This window comes from Ambystoma mexicanum, chromosome 7q (genome assembly GCF_040938575.1).
Source record: "Ambystoma mexicanum isolate Mex_15411 chromosome 7q, UKY_AmexF1_1, whole genome shotgun sequence".
Lineage (NCBI taxonomy): Eukaryota > Metazoa > Chordata > Amphibia > Caudata > Ambystomatidae > Ambystoma > Ambystoma mexicanum.
The window spans coordinates 978,654,515-978,677,104 of NC_090941.1; positions in this window are offsets into that span (position 1 = coordinate 978,654,515).

Here is a 22,590-nt window from a genome sequence, read left to right on the forward strand (position 1 = left end):
AGACGCAACACCTCACGTCCGCTAGATTGACTAGATACGAAATTGTCCTATTTGCACCACCCATCCAAATTATGAGGTGTAGCGCTTTGAATCCTGCAGAATTAATGCCACTGCCCAGGGAAGAATTAGGTGAGAAGGAATCACCTCCCCATGATTGTTTATGGTTACTGAGGAAGAAACGAAAGGAAGAATTGATTTAACAGACACCCCACAGAAAGAGCCAGAGGGAGAATTGTTTTGTGACGGCTCCTGCTTCAAATTACCTGATGGCACATCAACTGCTGCCTATGCTATTACGACACAAAAAAGTATTGTAGAGAGTAAAAGAATCCCCTACAACTCCGCACAAGCCGCAGATATAATAGCGTTAACCAGAGCATGTGAAATCTCTGAAAATCTGAGTGTAAACATATATACTGACAGCCAATACGCCTTTGGGGTGGTACATACCTTTGTCCGACTCTGGGCTGAGAGGGGTTTCCTGACATCACATGGAACGAGGATACAACATGGTCCTTTGATTGTACGATTGCTGTCTGCACTTACGTGTCCAAAGCGCCTAGCAATAGTGAAATGCGAGGTGCATAAAAAAGTAACATGTAAAGTGGGAGAGGGGAACGCATTTGCAGACAGGATTGGGAAACAAACTGCCACTTATTTGAATACCAAGATGTTAACAGTACAATCAGAAGTGCCTTGCATGATAGAGAATGGAATTGCCACTGTCAAAGAGATGCAGGCAGAAGCAACGGCTGATGAAATACAAGAATGGGCTGAGGGCCCCACAGAACTAGATCTAGAAGGTTGCTGGGTGGACAAGAAAAGTAGAAATTGGATCCTGCCCAACTCCTATGTAACCATTATGGTCACAATCGCCCACAGTCCCACCACACACATTTGTGCAAAGGAAATAGTTCAGCATTTAGCTACAGTATGGCAGAACACACACAAAGAAAAATGCAGAAAGACTGGTACAGTATTGCATTACGTGGATGCAACGCAATGTTGGGAAAGGGAAAGTGACTCCAACAGGTAGTTTTGGCCCCCCCTCTATGCCATTCGAGGTAATCCATTTTTATTTCATAGAAATGAAAAGGTGTCAGAACTTAAAATACGTTCTAGTGGTTGTGTGTGCGTTCAGTAAGTGGGTAGAAGCATATCCATTGAAGGACTATACTGCCATGAGCACTGCAAAAGTGATGTTAAAGGAATACTTTTCACGGCTTGGCTTGCCCCAGGTTATATGGTCAGATAATGGCCCGCATTTTGTGGGCGCAGTGGTATTACAGATTTGCGCAGGTCTCCAGATTGACAAACTATTCCATTGCGCCAGACATCCCATGAGTGCCGGGCTTATTGAGCACCAAAATGGCATATTGAAAGCCAAAATTAGCAAAATCTTGCGGGGAATAAGTTACATTGGACAGATGCATTGCCCCTAGCGTTATTGTGCATGCGCACATCTGTGCAGGCAAGGAGTGGGCTCTCCCCGTACGAGATTGTAATGGGGAGGCTTGCAAATGTTTGGTGTGTGCCACAGCTGAGGCGATTGAGTGAAATCGCGTACCCTGTGCTTAGTACATATTGTAACCTGTTAATGCAGAAATTGCGTTTGATTCATCAGCAGGTGCAGGAGGCTCTCCCATCAGATACACTGGTCCAGGGCATTCTCTGCAACCAGGCAATTGGATACTAGTGAAGAACTTTGAGAGAAAATCATTGCTTGCACCCAGGTGGCTTGGACCCTACCAAGTCCTTTTGGCAACATAAACTGCAGTCCGTGTGGACAGTAGGAAGGCGTGGATACATGGCACACATACAAAGAAAGTCCCATCGCCATTGAAAGAACTGCCCGATCCAGACGACCAAAGAGAGACAGTGGCTTCAGAAACGAAGGAAATTGTTGCCAACCCTTTGCCACAAAATCCGTCTGATCCTGAAACAAAGCCTGGAAAGATTGCTATAAAGGAGAGAGGGCAAAGAGTGCCCCAACGTAGTCCAGCAGAACCTGCATCACTGCTGGCTGACACGAAGCCTGTATCATCACTTTGGTGCCCATCATTTTACGTTGCGCCGCAGGCTGGCACTGAGCCTGGGAAATGGAACAAGACTGAAACGGGTCAATTAGATAAAACAAACATGGACGAATTTGAGGAGATAATTATGAAACCTGTACGTTTTTCTATATTTCATAAAACATGGCTGATAACACCAGTAGTTATGCTACAAGATAGATTATTTGTGCCATATAAATCATCTGTAATCACGTTTTATATGAACCTAGAAGGAAATAAAGATACAGTGCCCCCCTCCTATACAGTAAACTATAGTCCACGCTCTGTTCCCTTTTGCTTAAAGAAGAAGGGCTCCTATTCAGTAGGGACATTCACTAGATGTATGAATATAGCGTTCCTTGACAGAGAGGAAGAACCAGTATATGTAGGTGACCCTGTTTATTTTATATGTGGCAAAAAAGCTTATCCCTGGTTACCTAGAAACTGGGGAGGTAATTGTTACTTGGGGATTCCGTTTTCAGGGGTGTTTCTTTCAAAAACAGCAGACATAGCCAAACTATCCAGATCAAGGCCACGACGAGATGAGGAAGGAGGATTGATTGCGGAAGACATAGCAAAATCATTTATACCATTTTGGGCCAAGCAATAAACTCCTACAACATAAGACAACTGTGCAGAATATTAGAGAAAACAATAAATGGGACATCGGATATATTATACAACATGACATTGGAGGAAAAAGGGATTAGATTAATGACACTCCAAAATAGGATGGCTCTTGACATAATTTTGGCTGATCCTGGGGGAGTTTGCAAAATCGTGGGATCATCATGTTGCGTATTTGTAAGTGACTCCTCCCCTACGATTTTTGAAGCAATAAGAAAGTTGCACGTCTTGAGCTCCGACCTCCATCCCCCAGAAGGTAGTTGGGAATTAAACATAAGCTCCTGGTTCTGGGAAATATTACGCTCATGGGGATGGACATTAGTTGCAATCCTAGTAGGAATGCTCGGAATATTTATGACCTGTTGTTGCATACACTGTTTACCAATAATTTGCACTGAAATAAGTGAAGAGTGCGTACATATAGTAACACAAAAAAAACCTCCTAGGTTGGATACACAAATGAATCATGAAATGAACACAGTGAAAGAATTCATGTCAATCAATATTGATGATAATAATGATGAGAATGGTAGTATGCAAAGTTCGGAATCAGATACTTGGTCTTGAAGAGGATGCAATGTATGGATGAGGCGTTTGGCTTACGGCCTAGAGGAGGGTTTGTGAGTCCAGAAAATACCCTCCCATAACATAGGCAATGTATTCTATTGACCGAAAACCAACCGCCTCATATGTTCAGAATTATTAGTATAGACTCATAAGTAGGACCAGAGAGCGCCCATTTCGATGGAATAGAATTCGCCATTTTGACTAATTTTTGTTTCTTGCTTTCTGTTCAAACTGCTTTGCTGTAAGCATATTCTATTCCGTTGTTGCTCATGCATAGAGCAAGGTCACAAGATACATGTTGAAACACAACGCAGGCAACCCAGACAGCAATGCCCGGTCTCCCCCCTCACAAGTCCTTGGAAGTAACCAACAAGGCATTTAATCACTACGCAGGTGCCAGCCAGTCTCGCGGATGTGGTAGAAATGGTAGAAACAAACAATTAATGGCTTGAAGTATGCTCTCTTTTATGGGCCCCCCTTCGCTGAGCCCTGTAGAGCAAATTGACCCCTAGCACACGAATAGAAACTAGAATATAGCGAGGCCTGGAATGCGTCTCTCCCCTGCCGCAGCTTGCTTGTAAGAACAAGAGCAGTGTGTTCCCTAAAACAAAGAATAATGTTGCAAGTCCGCAAATTGCAAACTGTTGCTAAATGAATGTCTGAAGGTGTCATATTCATCACAATTGTCAATCATTAAATCGATTTTCAAGGGAAGTACATTATGGGCAGTACTGAATATGTCATGACTGATAAAAAGATGTTTGTTTTGTATATATGTAACTGTTGTAAAATTCTCACTCTCTTGCGTCCCTTGGGGTCTGGAGACACACGTTGCAGGACGTGAGACCCAGTTGGCCAACTGAGACTATTTGCTTTGCAATAAACCCTAGCTTTTGGGAATTGAACCTCGTGTCTGGCGTATTAGTTTGTGTGTGGTGATTGTGCCTTGTTTCCATACGCGAGGGTCCCCTAGTGGCCCCATCATTAGAGCCTGTGGCCTAACCGATCTGCCCACTGAATTCACTCCTACATTACTTGTTAGTACCCAATTCCACCCCTCCTGTTGTCCCCAAAACTAAATATTAGTACCCATGTCAGTTAGTACACTACACACAGCATACACTGCACACATTCTTTAGCTCACAACCTCTCCGACAGTGCACAGTGAAGAGGCTATGAGAAGCAGGTGGTAGCAATCTAAGGCGGGCAAGGCCCTAGCAGAGCACGGCAATGGCTGAACTCCCTAGGGGCACTCAGCAGACTAGAAGATGAGGGGTTGAGAGCGTGGGGGGATGGCAGCTGCGGTTTCTGCCGTGGGCTGCTGGGAAGTACTGGGCTGCTAAGTAAATTGCCCCAAGGTCCTTCTGTGTTGGAAAATAGGGTGCAGGTGCCACTGCAACACTCAGGTAAGTGGGGCAGGAGAGGGGGTTGGGAAATAGTTAAAAAAAAATAAAAGGAAAATGGGAGGGGATGTGGGTGGGGGAAGATGACGCTGCTGGGCGGGGGAGGCAGCCGGCGGGTTCTGTGGAACGCGGGCTGAGATTAGAGGTTTCAGCTGGCGATCTGCGGAATCTGATTGGCTGCTCCCCTGGCCCTTGGTGCTAATAGTAATGATTAGCCCCACGCATGGAACGCACCCTGAAAGCCAATCATGATCCACGGCTTCCGAGCAGTAATCGCTTGTGTAGCCATGGATACAGATGGCTGAGGATTCCAAGTTTTATGCCAGGTACTGCCTCTGTCTCCTTCCTCCGTTCACCTCTTACTAGCAGACTTATCCTAATGCTTGAATCCAGATGATTTATGGGTCCATGCCACTCCATTGCTGCTCACTTCCTCTGCACCCTCTTTTCACCCCGCTCCGCACCTGGCCTCTGTGCTGCCTCTTCAGTCTTGCCGGCATCTGGCTGCTGCCCCATGTCCACCACAGCCACCTCCTTCCTGCTTTGATTCTGGCGGTCCACTCAAATAGAAAACGGACTGCTGCCCACAGTTCTCTGAGAGACCATTGGTCAGCAGCCATTACTGAATGACTTTTTCATGTCCTATTTTATGCAGCATTAAATATGGAGAGTCAGAAGCTGGATTGTTATGCCCCTGTATCCCTCCTTCTGCACCCTCGCATTGCTCAGGGCCCGAAGGGAAGCTTGCTGGCTCATAACACCCTGTAGTGACTGTTGCTCTTGCCAATATTGCTTAGTTCTAATACCGCTATCTGCAGGGTTGGGCTGACCCTTTCGGTCTTTCGGCCCGTGGCCGAACGATTTTGGGGGTCCCTGGGGCCGGTTTTCCGGCAGGCACCTCTGGGCCATTTTTTTTTCTTCAATTATGTGATTTTTATATTGTGTTGTGCGCACCACGCTGTGCGGAGCAGCAGCAGGCGAAGCTCGCGTTGCGAGTACTGTGTGACTCACGTGGGCCGCGGCTGCCCCCGGCCGGGAATTCAGAGTGGAGGGGGGGGGCTGGGCCACCTCTGGGCTGGTCTGCAGCAGGGCAGGGCAGAGGGAGCCAGGAGGGAGGCGCCGCGCACCGGCGCGCGACACTGTCTGCAGACTGCAGACTACGGTCTGCACACAATCTTCATGCAAGGTAACACTAGATGTTACCTTGCTTTGATGATTGCATCTGCATCATGCATGCATCATAATTTATGATGCATGCAGATGCAGATGCAGATGCATGTGCATAAATAATTCATCACGGACGTGGGGCCACGTGGCCCACCGGGCCGCCACTGCAGGGGTCTTGTGCCTTGTGTGCTCGGCTGGCTCGCGCTCTGCTCGGCACCGGCTCCGCGGCGGCCAGAATGTTACTCTGATCTGGGAGGGAGGCAGGCTGAAGCAATTGACACTAAAGCAATTGTAACACCTGCCTCCCTCCGAGTCCTGACCATGGGGGAATGTGGGGGGGCAGGCAGCCTGCCTGCAGCCGGGCCGAGGGCCTGAGGCTGAGCTGGGGCCGCGGCACTTCAGTGACATTTATCACACTAGTCAACTAGACTAGTTGCTTTACTGTTTGCATCTACTGACTTAAGTTGTGCCTGGGGGCTGGGGCCCAGGCCAGGGCCGCCGGGCCTGCGCCGGAACAACAACACAATGAAAATTCGGCTGGGCGGGCAGGCTGCCCCAGCCCCTGCCCGCCCAGTGCCGCCAAAGGGCTTTAATTGCCTGCCCTTGGGCCTCTGACCCACCTGATTTATTTGGGCATGCACGCCGACTCACTCTGGCAGAGAGAGTGAGACTACTGAGACCGTGAGACGAGAGAGGCAGAGAGCCACCACCACCAGGCAGGCACCAGCTGAGCTCTGCCTCTGAGGCCCAGAAGCACGCCGCCACCACTCACCACTGTGGACCTCAGACAACTTGGAGGCCGCCGGCCCGCCGCTGCCAGCCCAGTGCCCAGCCACAGAGCAGAGCAGAGGACCACCGCAGAGGAGGACCACCAGGCAGCAGCCGAGTGACTTTTTTTACGTTCCGGATCATTTTAATGGGATTTTCGAGATGGAGCAGAGGGGCCATAGTGTAACCACTAACCGCCCCACCTCCTGTGAACATGTTCACTCTATTAGCAAAAAACATTTTCACCTCTTTTATATAAAACACGATCCTTGCAGAGTGATTCATTAAAGCAAACAATGACACACTTGCAATATACACTGGAGATGCTGCCGGTGACAGCCATGTGTGTTACTGAAAGATATGCGAGGGGCTCCAGCATCAGAAGCCCTCTTTACTCAGTGATTCTTGGGGGGGTGGTGGGGGGTTTATTTGAACAACTGGTTTGAGGCAGATAAACAGTCAAGGGCAGTGAAGACAGTAAAGCAGGCTGGATTCTGCGCTGCCTTGCCGCAGATGTGTTCATATACACAGGGACTTCCTTACAGAAATCGTTCCCTGACGCTGCCAACGCCTTATACTGCACAACGAAAGTAGTGAATTCATTGATCCTCTACCAGTGACTTAAAACAGGAAAAATGCCCCGCTACTTCTCAGAGGTCTGCCAAAACCAGAGCCCGTGTTTCCCACTCTGATGTGATGTTTAAACATCTTTTTTTCTTTTTTCTGAAGGGCCAAATAATAATAAAAATAAATCGTAAAACATAAGTCTTTCAGAAATCCATTAGACTTGTGAAGTTTTCTTCACCACATGTGACCAGGCATCATCCCTGGCTCGGCTCTACAGGCATAACGTGAGCATGATGTGGCAGCAAGGACGAGGGGGGTGACATTATAGACCGAAGATTATTTATTTATTATATAGGGAAGGCTTTTGAAAAGCGCCTCATAGATCGTTTACCTCGCCTATCCATAGGGTGCAATGTAAAATTGTACCAGTGTTTACATAAATACCGCTCATTATAAATTAAAATCATGGAAATTACTGCCGAGCATTTGGACATTTTCTCATTTAGGATCATCACTGCGGGCCTGATTTACAAGGCATTTTTTCAATGGGATGGCGCTATTGCAAAAAAGCTTCTGTAAATCAGGCCGCGCTTGTTATATGCAGGACTATACTGTACGGACACACTTCAAGATAGTCGGAGCATTCGCATCCGCCAGAAAATGTAATTTATGCTTTGGTTTATGGTTTCATTTAATTACCTATAACATGTGGCGATATTTTCTATGCACAACTTTCCCAATTATTAATAATTGAAAATCAATAAATGCCTGCATTATGAAGTTGTAAAAACAAGTCAATAGCGATGGGGCAGATCTTGATTTAGACAAAAGGCGACACATGAGTTGTGGAACGTGGATTGTGTGGCGAAGATGGCGTTGACACGTTGGACCACCACAGCTATGTGAAGCATGCGGCCCTTTCTCACCCTGCCTTATGGCCTGAGCGCCTTCTGCACAAGCACACAAAGGGCAGGCCCCTTTCACTTTCCTCTGAAAGGGCCTTACCGTGTCCTTTCTTATACATTCATAATGTCTGGAAGTCCCTCTGCGAGGCAATTTAGTTTGCATTTTGTGTTTGATAGCGAGGCTTGTCCTTCTTCTCTGTCCAGCGATGGGATTTCTCCCACACTTACTGTGCTGCACTTCTTAATTTGCTCCCACGCTGCGTACTGGTAGGGCGTCAATAAGACTTTCTGTCTGTGATCTCAAAATTGAACTCCGGTGCTTTATTCGGCAAACGGTCCCTAGCAGATGTGTGGCACACACCACTATCGGAGAGCCGAAAATTTCATTTGTTTGGAGGAAAGGGATGTGTTTCATCAATAGACCTGCTGTGGGTGGACTCTTTTGTGTCAACCTGACCCATATCAAAAACATCTGCTCACCCAGTGCTCCGTGCAGGAAATTGCCAGCGCCGCGGTCCACATGTAGGTTTGATGCAGGCGAAGAAGTTTGAGACCCCTGCGGTAGATAGCGCCTGCTTTCCAACACGGCGACAGAAGCCGTGTGACTTTATATAATGCCGGCCTCCTCCGTGCACGTGAACGTCAGCTCAGTCGTGTGTTTACTGGATGAGGTGTAAAAAGGCATGGAAGCCAGGGCCACCCGAATTCCTGCACCTTCTATTTCCCCCGGTCAGCACACAATAATCCCAGCGAGCGCACCACAAACGCAGACGGCTTACGTGGCTCTTGGCACTCATTGATTGCTGATATGATATGATAGGTAGGTTATTTATAACGCGCTTAATACCCAGCGGTTTCTAAGTGCGGGCCGGGGGACGAACCTGTGTTGCTCTGTCTATTGCTTCCAAGGTGAGCATGTTGCCAACTTGCCCCTGAGCTATCCTCCCGCGATGAGGGGAGGAGGGGGGAATTGTTGTAAGTGTACATAAGGAGGTATCCAGAGTGAGTAATTGAGTAATGGCTTTGGAGCAAAATAGATGTGATTGTCCCCGAAATATACATCTAATTTTTCACATATGTGCATGATTGTCTTGAAAGTATCATTGTCATTGATCATAAGTAGTCAATCATATGTCAGCTTTTGAACTTTCTAGCTGATATATGCATGGATTGTGGGGTTAATAAGGCCCGTTGCACGTGTTGGATGTTTGATGCTCATAGGGTACCTTTGTGGGCCGCGGTACTTTTACAAGCGATAATGAAAGTGCCTGAGCTGCAGCACTTTAGGAAAATGATTACTTTCCTGTGGGTCTGTCAGAAAAATAGGAATTGTTCTATAGACTTTTTAGATGCCTTTGGTTTTATGCATTTTTATCATTCTCTTCTGGGTTTTGTGACCATGTTTTAGTGGAAGAGAGGCGATGTTACACGCGCTATTGATTTCTAAACTGTTCTGTTGGTTTTAAAGCTGCAAGGTTGATTGGTGCAGCTGCCGGTTAACAAGGCTGGGATGCGGCCACTTGAGAGGCAAAGAACTGCATTGACCAACCTGTCCTATCACGTTAATGGTATTTGTAAAGCACCTAGCGCCAGTTGCTCTTGTGTATGCTTGTCTGGGAATACGTAATTGCATATTTCGGCCCTGGCATCCTCTGCCCTGGATGAAGCAGTGGCAGTCAGGTTACTATAGATTATTATGTCAACACATAGGCATATGTTATGCATGCTGTGCCAGAATGCGTCATGTGGCGCTCCAGAGAATGACAGCATGACAGCAAAATTGAAAATGGAAAGTGGGTGGGATTGGCTAGAAGGTATTTCTGCACATATAAACAATGAGTATATGGGGGAGGGTAAAGGGGGCAATTGCCCCAGTTCTAATTCAACAACTGAGGAAGGAGTGTCATTTTGCCCTTTTGTGGAGATTCTGCAAATATTTGTATGGCGTGACCAAAAAAAGGAAAAAAAAAAATCCTGTTGCGTGGCGTGCTGTTCTACATCCATGTGCATTACAGGGGTTCTGACTCCTCGTCTGCTGGGCTCAGGCTTGGTGAAGTGTTAGCATGTATCTTGCACGATTAGCAAACCCTGCAACTGAATCAACAATGACTACCTGAGCCTTGATTTAGAGAGGACGGTCAGGGAGGGGAGCGAATAAGCTGAGGACAGGCGAACAACCCAAAGTTGTATGGCCTTGGGTGTGGGAAAATTATGTCATCCTAAAGCAGAATGATGTAAAGACAGCTCAGCAGGTTAAGCGAATGTTGCTGAGATGTTATGTTTAGAACTGACTGTGAATCCCATGGCTGTTTTCCAATTCCTGCTGCAGAATGTTCTGTACAATGTGTTGGTTCTACCTGGGGATGGGTTCGACCCCCCTAGCTTTCCTTTGGGTGGGATTTCTGTGTGGCGGGATTAGCTGCTTGAATACTCAGGCCACACGAGGAAGAGACCTGTGTTATCCTGAAAGTTAGCATCCCTGGATATAAACTCAGGGGGCAGAGCTGCCTACAACCAAAATGGTAGCTAGCCCAAAGTCCCGCCAATCCCGACATTATCACAGCCTGCCCCTGGATCTTTTCCAGTCCCCTCCTAGCAACACCTCTGCCCAATAGTTCAAACTAAAAATGGTGCCGGGGTTGGTGTTCTTGTTGTATGTAAACAGGTACATGCTTCCAGATCCCCCAAATGTTGCACCTAGGGCGATGAGGGGAGTTACTAACTTACTGGGGGCTACTGGAGACCAAGTCCTGGCACCTCTACTGTGTACATTGCATAAGAGAGAGAGGCGTATGGGCTATTTCAGACAGAAACTCAAACCAAAGCTGCAAGAGAAGGGAGAAATCCTTCGATCCTGCGCTGGAAGGGGATGGGAGGGGTAAGGTTTCATATTGTTTTCAGAACCTCCCATATGGTCAGTTCCATACTACCAGTCTCCCTATTGCAAGGCACCTAACACAGGCGTTCCACGTGCCTACCTTTAGCAATATGCTATTAGTATTTATATGAAATATACTGTGTTTATTGGGTTTTCATCATCTTAACTTTGTTTCTTGTTGCAGGCAGGTCGCTGTTCAAGTAACCACTCTAGTCAAGCCTTAGCAGAGGTACCAACAGCCAACTAGGCAAGCTCATCCCTGTGGGTAAGTAACCACTTGTGACTGTATATCTTTAATGCAGTGTAATGTAAGGTGGTCCTGTTTGGCACACTCAAACCACTTGGGAGACCTTCATTATGCACACCTTTTGTCTCCCCCCCCAGGAGCACAGCCCCTAGGCTCCAGTGAAGCCTATAATCAGCAGTGACCAGGCAGGACTCCTATCCTATTCCTCTGCACCCAAATTAGAGTTAGAGAATCAGTCGCTCTCCTCTTTCAATCTGGTCAAGTTTTGTTATTGTGAATTGGCAAATTCCAGACCTAATGTGTGCTAGGGCAAAAGGAAAACCTGGATTATACCTCTCAGAAACACGGGTGGAGGGTAGGATGAGTACACGAAGGTGTGCATTTGTGTGCACTCAGCAGGAATTCACTTGCTGTAAGTATGTATTGCTGCATGCATCATGCATCATTGGTGTTTTTCATAAGTTAATTACAATGCAGTTTTCCTTTTTGGTTACTATTTTTTTTTACCATGCATGGGACTGGATTACTGTTAGACTCAGCTGGATATTGTTCTCTTGTTTGGGGAGGGAGGTTATGGTGGGGCTGAGGAACAGTCAAATCTGAAAATGCTGACATTGATCTAATGGAAAGCACTTGTTTCCTCTTTCCTCTTAATTAAATGCTATTTTGGATGTTGGCAGCCAGGTTACTTAGACTTATTGTGATAAAGGAAGGAATTTGATGTCCATTTAAGGCAATTTTATTTTTTAGGAGAGAAATGGATTCAAAAAAAAGAAAGGGAGAAAAGAAAGAGAAAAGAAGAAAAAGCAAATTGAAGAGGAAATCTGGCAAAACAAAAAAATTGAAGATCTGTTTGCAGGTCAGACTATCAAAATGTCACATGGGATTTCTCGGAGAAAAGTGGAGGAGGGTGACCAGGCATCATCTTCAGGTACAAGTGTTAAACCTGGTTCTTCACTGGAGCCATCAAGAGCTCCAGATGTGAGAACAGAGGAAGTGACAGAAGCCGACGTCTCTGCAGTTATTGGTGACATCTCAACAGAGGCAGATGCAGCAGCAACTACAATGTCAGCAATCATTGAAGGTGCCCCCCGAGAGGAAGTGTTGGAAACCAGTGTGCCAGAAATAATTGAGGATGTCCGTCTTGAGGGTGTGGCAGCCAGTGGTGGTACCAGTCTGTCACAAACAATTGAAGATTCCCCCAAGGAGGAAGTGTTGGAAACAAGTCTGACAGAAATAATTGAGGATGTCCGTCTTGAGGGTCTGGCAGCCAGGGGTGGCACCAGTCTGTCACAAACAATTGAAGATTCCCCCAAGGAGGAAGTGTTGGAAACAAATATGACAGAAATAATTGAGGATGTCCGTCTTGAGGGTGTGGCAGCCAGTGGTGGTACCAGTCTGTCACAAACAATTGAAGATTCATCCAAGGAGGAAGTGTTGGAAACCAGTGTGCCTAAAATAATTGGGGAAGACATCACCCCCCACCAGAGGAAGTGGCAGATTCTAGTAATTCAGAAGAATCTTTATCTGCTTTACCACATACTGAAGACTCAGGGAACTGGGGTGTGCAGCACAGTGCACGGAAAGACGATCTACAGGTGGCAGACTATTTGTTTCGACGTCCAAAACCAGATCAACTTTCCCATTTCTTTCAGCACCATCCAATTCAACCTCCCAAACAGAGACGCATTAAAGCAGAGTTAGCATTTTGGAGAAAAGATTGGAGTAAACGGCATTGGTTAAGTTACTCTGAAATACAAAATGCCCTTTTTTGAACAGTTTGTTTAGCCTTTACTAAACGTGGAGAGAGAGGTCTGTTCAACGACGGGATGAAAAACTGGAGGCGTCTTTACCAGCGCATTGCAGAACACGAGGCAGGCCAAGGTCATCGGAGGTGCACGGATTCATATATGATGACCTTTTCAGGGGTCGACATAGGCGGTCTACTCTTTCACCAACAGAAATTAGCTCGAAGTGAGAAAATCAGAAAAAGGAGAGAAGTATTGGAGCGCGTCATTGAAGTTGTAAAAGTCATTGGGAACCTGGGGCAGCATCAGGGACTATCAATCATTTCAGTTGAAAGGGGCCTCGGGCCTCTGGGGTCAGCCAGCAACAGCCCCGATGTTGGTAGTCTTATGACACAGCAATCTTGGCCTTTCATTCAGGACTTTAAAATGAGCACTTTGCAGCACGCACCGGACAAGCTGCATTTGTTGGAGCCCTTCAGGGCGCCTCTGTGGTACCTTTTTCATTTATTAATCCCTTCTGACAAAGAAGGACTAATCACAAGTCACAAGACAGCCAGCGAGCAGGTAGCTGAAAAACTAAGCGTCCTTTTAGTGTTTCAGCTCCATGCTGCCCGGTCGTCTTGTGATAATCAACAGCTATTAGCCCCCTTGTCTCCATTGTAATTAAGGCTCTCAGTTTTATGGTATTTATTCTTGCAACATTTCTGTCTGTATTCACCCATATTTATTTTTTGGTAATTTTACCTGGATTTATTAATATTCTTTTTTCTTCGTAAAAAAAACCAAAAAGCTGCAACTAGTATTCTTCCACATTTATTGAAATTAGAAACGTAGTGCATCCATGCCTTTAATGCGCACAGAAGTGGGGTTCTGCACATCTAACCATGATGCATTTTTACATTAACCAAATAGCGGTTCCTGCTATAGTTACTCTGAGTTACAACGCTATAACCCTTTAAAAATCTCCAAAGGGACGTATGTTCCTTTTTCTGTCCTCTCCGTGCAGTTACATTGCACAGACATTGTCCTGCATGGCATGACTGGTAGCTTGGAAAGCTGAGCAAGAGGAGTGCATTTCGGCTTTTTTTCTCCATTTTTACAAATGCACACTGGAAGGAGACAGAATGATTTCCGTCTGTATGTATTTGTAAAAACAGAAAACGGGAAGCTTTAATTATAATGCATGTAACCTACAGGTGGTCTCCGACTTTTGCTCTGTGTTCCAAGCAACCATCGTGTTGAAATTGCCCCCAGGGCCCCCTTCAGGCAGCCCTGACTAGAACAACACTGTTTCTCTCGTCTCTGACGCCTGTGGGGCCTTGCTAAATAGAAAAAAACCACCACCCAAGACATGACCACTTTCCGACGCTCTATGAACTAAAAGTACCAAGTAGCACAGCGAGTAGAGCGCTCACTTTGACATCGTGCAGAGCTTGCTAACGCAGATTCGAATCCCGGCAGGGCCAAACTCAGCCTTTCATCCTTCCGAGCTCGATAAATGAGCACCACACACCATGGGTAATAATAAGCATCCCTCAGATACCTGAGGGTTCAGTAGCGCTATATAAATGTCAAATTATTATTATTATTACCCATGAAAAATAAACTGTGCAAGAAATCTAGAAAATAGCATTTTCATTGTAGACATCTGAAAACTACAAAAATAAAGAAAAGTAAACGGGTACAACAAGTATTACAGAAACGAGAGTATACCACATTCAAATATGTAAAACGGTCTATTGAAAGACTAATTTAACAACCGATAACATTGTGTTTATACGACTAGACTTCCCCCTGCATCAGTAATTGAGTAGTGCACACCAGTCCTCACAACTGTGCCCCTCCCAAACTTCCTGGAAAACCCTGCAGGATAACTTAATTCACTTCCTCCCCAAATCCAATGAGACAGCCTGCCGCTTTTTCTGAGATCTTGTCGATGGTCGCAAGTGTTTTGATATTGTTGCAACTTTCTTCAGTGCATCAAATGATTTGTACATGAAAGGAGGACCAACATAACAGCACATGATAAAAGCACCTAGCTCCACTCAGGCAGTGAGGGTATTTGGTAAGGTTGTGGGGTGAGACTGTTCTGGAGTGTGATATGAGGGGTGATTAGGAGGTTCTGGTGGTGAGAGGGGGAAAAGAGAGAGAGGAAGTGGCAAAAACATCAGAAAAGGAGGTAGGCATAATATCAGAGGAGAATGTGACAGCTCTTTCAGAGGAGGCGGTGGCAGTATCATCAGAGGGGTCGTGAGACAATGTAGGTATAACATCAGAAAAGGAGGCATCAGCTATAACATAGGAAGAAGCGGCAGTGATATCAGAGGAGGTAGTCACCACAGAAGAAGAGCCAGGAAGAGTGGAAGTACCAACAATTCTGGGGGGGAAGTAGGCGGACCCCATGGCTAACAAGAGCAGAAAGGCACAAGGAGGTGGGAGGCGGAATAAGACCGCAGGCAGGAGGGGAGAGGAGTAGTAGTCAGGGTGGATACTGGAGATGAGGAAGGGGCAAAAAGTGAGCAGAGGATGGCAACGACCATTGGACCACCATCACCAGTGAATGTATTCATCCTACCCACAGCTGGTTCTAGGAACTGTGATGAAGAGACTCTTCCAACTTGAGGAACAAAGTCAGAAAAAAGGTTTCAGGAACACTTGGGAAGCCTGCCTCACCACTGGGGGAGATGAGAAGATATTGCACACAGTGCGAGAGACTTGTTCTCTGGTTTGTTGCTATCCTGTTTTGCCGACTTAGACATCAAGAAAGGACTGTGGACAATCCCTCCCATGTGGACAGTCCATCCCGTGCTCAGTCTTTTGTGTAGGTGTTCTGCTCAATTTATGCTTAGTTCAAAAAGGTGCGGGAGCACAATGCATTCTGGGAGTGCTCGGAGCCATGTTGGATATTTACTTCACTCCGCAGTGAAAGGCTGCACACATTTTGCTGAAGTGTTAGATTCACAGTGCTGAGACAAACATGCTTTTTTCAAACTTGGTATGCAGTCAAGGCGATTTCTGCTGGGAAACTCTTCTCCGAGGAGCATGCTTTTAGAGCAGGGAGGCCCTGCATTCCTTGGGGGGAGCTCTCGATTGACCCAGCTGGCAACCGATGGCTGTCCCTCTACTGCGCAGGTGCGATTCCAGAAGGTTTGAGAATTAAATCCTTTTTTTGGAGTGCCTATACAGGCGGAAACCTGGAGGGGTCAGGTGAGACTTCAGCCAGAGAAGGACGCTCCGTCTGGCCTTCCTGTGAGCTGTGGCACTCTCGTCCTGGCTGTCCTCGGGCTCTTCCAGCTGTAAATGGGCGAGATGAAGAATGATAATACGCTCATGGTGATGTATTCTTTCTTTGACTTCTTTACTTTTTTTGTGATCTTTGTCCATATTAGTTTTATGAGTTATTTCTATGTACTTGTAATCTTTGAATAAATAGCCGTAAAGAGCTGATTATCTTCTAAAGCGTGCGTGGCTGTGAATTATTGTGTCTGTTTTTGGGTTGACGTATTTGCTCTATAATTGCATTGGTGATTTATGGTAGTTCTGTGCACTTTTCAGAGGAGAGCAATACAGTAGGCCCCGTGACAGACACTGCCCACGTGTCTTTCCAAGAATTCCTGACATGCTCTGTCTCATTGCATCTCTCTTTGAGCTTTAGATTCCATGGGAAGGATTTTTTGAGGACAGGTCTGTCAGTTCTCATACTGATAAGCATCTATGGAAAATGCAAGGTTAAAAAACATGTTTTTTAGATACATTTTAGAGGAATGCAGGCTTGTTCCTATGACTCTAAGTGTTATATATTACACCTTTTCCCAATATATATACCAATTTGCATACCAGTAACTGGTCTGTGTCTCCTGTTTAAGAATTAAAAGCCACAGTTACAGAATTAAGTATAGCACATGAAAAAGTGCAAATTAAAAACCTTGTACTAATATTGCTCTTTGGGCGTGGGCTGTCTGATCAAACTTAACTTGATTTGGAGTCATAATTAGTAGACTGGTCAAAACCTTTGGTTTACGCCCCAGAGGGTATGCATTAAGACCATATGCCATGAAAGAGGCATTGGAAATGTACTTGGTGTTAGGCTATTTATTTTCCAGGCAAACTGGTTTATACCTCCTTGTGGCTTACAACTTTAAGGAGGACCATGTTTCTTAAAGCTTTTCTTTTGTCTTAAACATATATTGGTGAACGGTTTGAAAATATCTCTTTGAAGATCTTGCTATAGGACAATTATTATTATGGTTACATGGAGTCGTGGTACTTGGCCCTGCTACTAATGTTTAAATTAGCCATGTGGGGTAATATTGTTTGCAAAAACCCAAACAGATGTTGACTTGCAAAGCTTGACATGTCACTGCCATTTTCTTGGCTTCAAAACGAGGGGCGGGCGAAACAGTAAAAATACCCCAACAGTGAAATTGGCCCACATCTAGATGTAGCCTTCTTCTTTGTATATTATATGGTGAAATGTAACGTACTGTGAAACCTAGGCCTCTCTCCCACTTACAGGATTCTCGAATCTAGATGTAGCCTTCTTTGTATATTATATGTTCAAACCCACTTATTGCGGAACCTAGGCCTTTTCCCACTATACAAGACTCTCGAATCTAGGTGTGACCTACATCTTTGTCTATTGTATGGTGAAACGCAGTGTATTGGGAGACCTAGGCCTCTCCCCCACCATACAGGATTCTCAAATCTAGGCATTTAACCTAAGTGCGAAGGTCAACTGTGAGACATATAACCCACTAACCAAAAAGCTCAAAATCTCTGCATGTGAATGATTAAAGTTTTGGAAAGCAGTGGCCTCATATAGGATAGACAAAATAAGGAGGGAAACAAGTCATGGGAAAGAAATCGTGAGTCTCCGAAACAGAGCCCAGTGATTTCATTGCAGAATATTCATTACAATGACCCTGTTATGTTATGTTATTAGCATTGCTAACATGCACGGTCACCCAAGGGCATCATGGCGCAAGGGCAACACACGGAACAACCAATGAATAGCAGCAGTCCATAAAAGCAGGGTTTTCAGAAGACAGCGGAATTGAAATTGATTCTCAACACTTCTAAGGTTAACAGGGAGCTCATTCCATAATTTGGCAGCTGCAATAGAGAAGGCTTGCCCAACAATCCTAGAAAAATTGAATGTAAGATCGTGACCTGGCCATAAGGTAGAAATATTTCACGGAGGTAATCGGCTTCTTGACCGTAGAATGCTCTGTATACCAGGCAGAGGGACTTAAAGTCGATCCTCCTGGTAACAGAAAGCCAGTGTAGAGAGAGAGGTACTGGGCTAATGTGAGCACGATAGGGAGTGGATGTAGCCACCTTAATTACGGCTGAAACTATAACCAGCGGATGTAGACGGGCAGGGAGAAAGGGCAGAATCCCCCAAAGTACCCGTAATATGAAATGGCCAGTTTTGCATACAGCACTCACTTGAGCAGACAGAAAGTGAGGCAGACAAATAGACTCCCATTTTTCACCAGAGACACTAGAACAAGAACAGCACCCAGAGCAGTGAGCCATAGAGATGAAAACCAAAGTGCAGTATCAGATGAAGGCCTGTCAGGTGTATTGACCCACGCTTGAGTCATTAAGCTGCAACATTTGGTGCTGTGGGCTTAGAAAATCCAAGATGGCCAAAAAGCCCACATGTGCGCCAGAATCCAGGAGAACCGCGCAGTTTGTGCGCACACCAAAATGGTCACCTAACCTTCCACCCACCAGTGCGAGCGTGATGGGCCAGGGGTGCCATGAGTGGAATGTGTGCCAAAGGAAAAACAGCAGTGCCTGTTAGCTTAAAAAGCCCTTTGAAATCACCTTGGTTTCTCTGAATGCAAGCTAAAAATGCCTATGTCAAACATTGCAGGATATTCAAAAATCTCACTGAACACCAGCAGACATTTGGCAGAATGAAGTTTTGTGTGCATACAAAATCTGGAAAGAAAAAGAGCCCAAAACAATGTTCATAACAAAACTGGCTGAGCTATGGAGGAGTTAAACTGAACTGAAAACCACTAAAATCGAAATGTTTAAATTAAATGAGGGTCCTACTTTTGAGTGTCACATAGTAACTGTTGAAATGTCATAGTTTTGAAATTAGAATCAGCACTCTAGCTGCATGAGTAAAAATTGACAGTTTGATTTGAATGTAGAAAACTGGGAACAAAAAGTGACATTTAGCTGAAACCTGGCTTAATGAAACTGGATTCTGCCTGACAACTACCGACAGGAGTTGAAACTGAATCAACAGCTGTGTTCCCAGGCCTGGCTGCATTCTGATGCCCCCACAAAAAGGAGGTGACACCTCTCTGATTGAATTACCTGGGGACTGCAGGAAACTGAACAATGGACTCAGGCAAATATTATATTGGGGGGGCCGTAAAGTGGCTTCCTCTTGGGAGAAGTGGGAGGAGAAGTGCCTGTGAGAGCCAGCTGAGCTTGGGGGGGGGGGAGTGGATAAACCAGTTCTTCCACCATGTGATGTGGGAAGCCACACCCCTTTTTGACCAGGGCATAAGTTAAAAAGATAGATAACTCATAGTGCGGACTGGTCAAAATTATATAAGTAATATCATTATTCTTGTGATTTTTCTGTGCACGTTTTAAGAGACGTTAGGACCCTGTGGTGTATTCTGGGGGGTTGCTGGCGGAAAATAGGGTCTCACTCCAAATGTCTGCATGTTAAAAATCTGACACTTCATCAATTAATGTCCATACTCCTTGCGCACATGTGTGTAATTTTGGGTAAATGTCCGATATTGCAAAACCAGTCAATAAGCGCAAAATGTTGTCATTTTTGAATGTAATCCCCCAGGAAGATCAGAGGCGGACAAGCATGGACCATAAGGAATATATAATATGTACATGTAATGTCAACCACTTGTGTACCTGGGAAATATGTATTTCAATCAAATATAGATTTGTGGGCAAATTGACCGGGGGAGGATCCTCTGACCCATAAACAGACCTCATCATGATGACAATCCATTTCCTTCCCCCAATCGTGGGAGAGGAGAGAATTGGGCCAATGACAAGTAGCGAGGGGCAGGCTTAGCTAGGCCCAGGCACACACCCATTTTCAAAACACATAAAAAGAGACTGCTGGGACAGGTAGAGACAGGCAATTCCATTTTCTGCGGGACGCTCTGCCGGGAGACTCCAGACTTCACATCCATCAATCTCCAAAGACCAGAACTTTACTTCAGAACTTAAAGCAAGGGCCTAAACCCACAAACTGAGAACTCTTCTCAGCAGGCCTCAGCATCCTTAAAATCATTTGCAAACTATTCCACAGCCGGGTGAGCTGTTTGAATTCTTTGCCAAGAACAATTGCCAGAGACCAGACTAGAGATCCAGAGAGACCCAGACCGCTGTGAGCAGAACCGGTGCCTGATTGACCCGCCGAGCAGAGAGAACCGAAGTCCAGTCCAGTTGACAAACCATCAAGCATTTTCAGCTACCTCATCCTCTACACTACTCCTAAGTAACCAAATCAGTGTACCCCTGTAACATTATCCATTGTTGATCATGGTCATATTCTGAAGTGTGATATCAGTTATCAATTTATTTATAAAGTGTGATAGATATATATTGTTGAATTGTCCAAATAAACCTTTTAAATTTGCAAAACAAACCTACTTCTTGGCTCAGTGGGGTAAGTGGGATTCTAAGAGGGAGGTGTGATACAAGGGTTGTCATCCAGAGTACTGAACCGGACATAAAAATACATCAATAAGGGTTTTCCTCAGCATCCCAGACTAGGCATTGACTTAGCTGTAGTGTTGATTGAATATCGCTTACACAAGTGGGGGCTCATCCGGGATATTCTGGGTTAGATTTACCACTTGTGCAGATTAATACAGTGTGCCAACTGACCAGATACACATATCCGGTTAGATCACCACGCTGTTTTACACTGTGAAAGCATCCCTCAAAGGAACGCTCTAAGGAAACTGTCTGTTTTGCAAAATAAAATACAAACTTCTGTAAGTCAGGAAGGAATTCAAATTCCAGAATGACGACCTTGGTAGATATAAAAATAGCCAGAGAGCACTTCTTACATAAGCTATTTGTGAGAGGTGAGTGGACTCATCAGGACGAAACAGTCTGGTTGCAGGCAATCGCGCAACAGGTCACTGAAACAGGGTCAGATATATGGGGAGATCAGGGTCCCCTACATGTGGCCCTGAGTGAACTATATATGGCCCCTAAAGCCAAAGATGAACATAATAAGATTGCCAGGATAGCGGCATATTTGTATCTATATATGGGAGCCATGCAGGACAAATGTGCTGAAGGCCAAGATCTGGCAAATAGGCAACAGATGGCGTTAGAAAAGGCCCAATCTGACCTGGTCTCTTCTGAGCAGAGGCTGCAGAGGAGCCCGGAGTCAGAAAATGATAGTAGGCAGTATATCATTAAAATAAAAGAGGACATGGATATACTGCAACAGGAAAAGACAGACCAGGATACCAGAATTCTGGCTTTGCAGAAGGAGCACCAAGACAGTTTGGACTCCTTGCTGCAGAGCCAGAAAAAGCTGGAGCAACAGATCAATTTCAACAGGGCATGCACAGAGCAGGTACCCACCCTGCAAATCCAACTAGACAGAGAGAAAGAGGAAAGCAATACATTGATTTTGAAAGACCTGGACACCCAGGCAGAGTTTGATGAAGAACGCCAGAAAGCTGGTGCCTTTCAAAGGCAGAGGGACAACCTGGCATCACAAATGCAGGCTCTTGGTCAGGAAAGGGATACCTTAGGCCAGGAAGTCTGCCAAATAAAAAGAAAAATTGAAGAAAATCACTTGGCGGTCCAGGGGCTGGGTGACCTCCAAAAAGAGCATCAGGGCTTGCTAGATCACACAAGGAGGGTGGAGGAGGCTTTGGCAAGAAAGGAGCAGGTCAGTAGGGATGGGACTGAGGAGGTAACCCTCCTGCAGCAGAGACTGGCCCAGTACTCCAGGACCAATCAGGAGGCACAGAGAGAGAATGACGCTCTCTGCCAGCACAATGATAGGCTCCAGCAACAGGTAGCCATGTAGGAGAGACAGAGTCTAGTAAGGCCTTAACTGAGGAACTGAAAGCGCAGGTTCTTGCTTTGCAACAGGAAGCAGAGGCGGATAGAGATGAGGTTCGCTGGGAAAGAGAAACTCCTGAGCATAACCTCAGGAGCCCTAATACCAGAGGCCTTCATCTCTCCCAGTCCCTGGACTCTGCCACCCCCATGTCCCCTCGCGCACATGAGCCCAGGGCCACGGGGATGGCAGATTACTATCCAGCTAGAAGTATGGGGCTCATAGGCCAGTACCTCCCAGGAATGGATGGGCGGGCATCCGGGTATGGGCACCCAAGCACAGTGCAATTTAGTGGGGAACCCCAGGAGAGTAGGCCCATTAAGGGCATCCTAAAAACCTCTGCCCAGTTAGGTCAGTGGGGGGGGTACACATCAAATCCTGGCAGCAAGGAGGGGTCTGAAGACACCTCTGAGCATTACAGGACACAGGAGACCAGGTCCCCACATTCTCCCAGCCATTCCCAGGCTCACAGAATCTGGGAAAACCTGGAAGATCAGACGGGCACCTCTGGGAGCAGTGCTTCTGAGTCAGAAGATGAATGGGCCAGGGTTACCCGAACCAAAAAGGC